General features: G+C 42.6%; 1 pseudogene; it reads right to left on the bottom strand.

The window, feature by feature from the left end:
- Positions 1–764: 764 nt before the first annotated feature.
- LOC120611526 (uncharacterized) lies at positions 765–883 on the bottom strand (annotated as a pseudogene).
- Between the last annotated feature and the right edge of the window lie 1300 nt (positions 884–2183).

Genomic DNA, 2183 nt, shown 5'->3' with positions numbered 1-2183 from the left:
AAACTCTTTGACTTCTCTTTCTGCCACCAGCTAGAGAAAACTCTGCTTTCAAAGGTCTCCCATGGTTAGATCAGACCAGCCTGGGTAACTTCCATATCTTAAAGTCAACTGACTTGGAACTTTAACTACATCTGCAGAATCCTTTTACAATATTATCTACATTAGCATTTAATTTAATAACCTGAGAACAGATGTCTTACAGAATCATCTTTAGAATTCTGCCTACCACATGTCCCCATGGAGTTATTAGAATTATGTCAATAACTTTCCTTTGAGGGCTACTTTAAGCTCCATAAAATAAAACAAAGATTGCTCCTCATGGTCCTACACATAGAAAGGAAACAGTACATCAGTCCTTCTATTGTCTCTGTATTTTTTTCTCTAGTGGTCTGGCTAAGGCTGTACCCTGGGCACAAATACCAGTGATGTTCAGAAAGAGTTGCAGTTCCAACTGTCAGTTATCATCAATAAAGAAGAGTCTATTTCTCAGGCAGGAAACTGAATGTCCAAGGCAGCCCCCAGACAGGTGGTGAGAGAGATGTTTCTCAGGGCAGTTGGAGAGGACCAAGGGCCAATTGGGTTACAGCCTTTCTGGCAGAATGACAGGACGAGACTGCTATGGGGGAAAAGATTTCTCAAGGCTCAAGACTTCTCAAGACTTCTCATGGTCTATCTGCAATTCCCCACACAGAAATACTCTCTCCATGTCCCTCTGAAAAGTAATTTGAATCCTATTAAGCTGAAGTGTTTCTTTTTTTTTTTAAAGCCTACAGCACCTGGTCTTCCTGGGTGGTCTCCCATGCAAGTACTAACCAGGCCCGACCCTGCTTAGCTTCCAAGATCAGATGAGATCGGGCACGTTCAGGGTGGCATAGCCATCGACAAGCTGAAGTGTTTCTAAATAATGATGTAGCCCACTGGCCAACAATCCAACATTGACAGGGCTTGGTGTTGGAGGAAACCATAATATCCACCTAGAGTGATTCCAAGTAGGCAATCCATTTGGTATCCATGGGCACCTGGGTCAGTTGGAGATGGACCATTTTCTTTTTGGGCCTTTCCATTCTAGTATGGAAAGATGCAAGGCCTCAGCCCATTACTTCTTTTGATAAGAATACTGAATTTCTATCTGGATAGTGAATGATGTAAGAAACTTTGATCCTAAACACTGAGACCAAGCAAAGAAAGATAATGGCTGAGCCAAGGGTCGGGGGGCAGCCTGGAGGGCCATGTGGGACCTATAAAACAGTGCCACTGGAAAGCCTCAGCCATCTGCCACTAACAATCCCCAAATGATCAGAGGAAGGAGGGAGAGAAGATGTTCTGGGATTGAACACAAATGGCTTTTCCTAAGTACAATTAGAGCAGCAGTTTGTGTAATTCAGAGAGAAGAATCCTGAAACTTTCACCTCAGGTCTAGGGCGAGAGGGCAAAAGAGCTGGCTCTGTTCTCATTAAACAAACAAACCTGGCTCAGTTTTAATTGTTACTCTCTTTTTACAGCTATGATTATGCTGAGACAAGTCTCACACTTCTTCCTCCAATATAACATCAAACAAGCAAAACCCAGTGAAGCCAGTAGAGAAGGTGGTGCAGAGGTAATGTGAATGAATGCACAAAAAACAGGAGATAGATAGTTAAGTAAGAGAATATCAAGAGAGAAAAGGTGACTGGTGCTGCCTCATTATGTGACAAGGTGAAATTTTGCCTCCTTGGGAAAATAGGGTTCCTTTTCTGCCTAAATGTCGTAGAGGGGTCAGGAAGAGTTCTTTCAAAGGGCTTCTTACCAGATTTGATCACCCAGGGTATAAAAATACTAGACTTGGCAAGCAGGAATCACTTGGCAGCTGTTATCCTCTCCCTTCCTCTTCTTTATTCCTTTTTCGTTTGTATCTGAGCTGAGTTACCTGTTGCTCTTAAGAGACGGGAGTCCACAACTTACTCTTGTGTCAAACATACCACTGGGAATCCAGTGGCCCCACTGTCCTTTGTCAGATGAGGCAGACTTTCCTGATCTCAATTTCATTTGTCCAAAGAATGGCATACTCAGGAGTGGAGCCTAGGTCTTGTTCTTTAGGGATGTCATTATGAGAAATCTGGTAGGAAAACAAAAGTCTGAAAACCAGAGAAAATAGATAAATGCTTGATTTTTTTAATGCAAAAATGGGCTCAGGAATACTGACT

Source organism: Pteropus medius, unplaced genomic scaffold (assembly GCF_902729225.1).
Source record: "Pteropus medius unplaced genomic scaffold, Ma_sr-lr_union100, whole genome shotgun sequence".
Classification (NCBI taxonomy): Eukaryota; Metazoa; Chordata; class Mammalia; order Chiroptera; family Pteropodidae; genus Pteropus; species Pteropus medius.
Note: the sequence above shows the minus strand (reverse complement) of the source record. Positions and strands in the feature narration are given on the sequence as shown.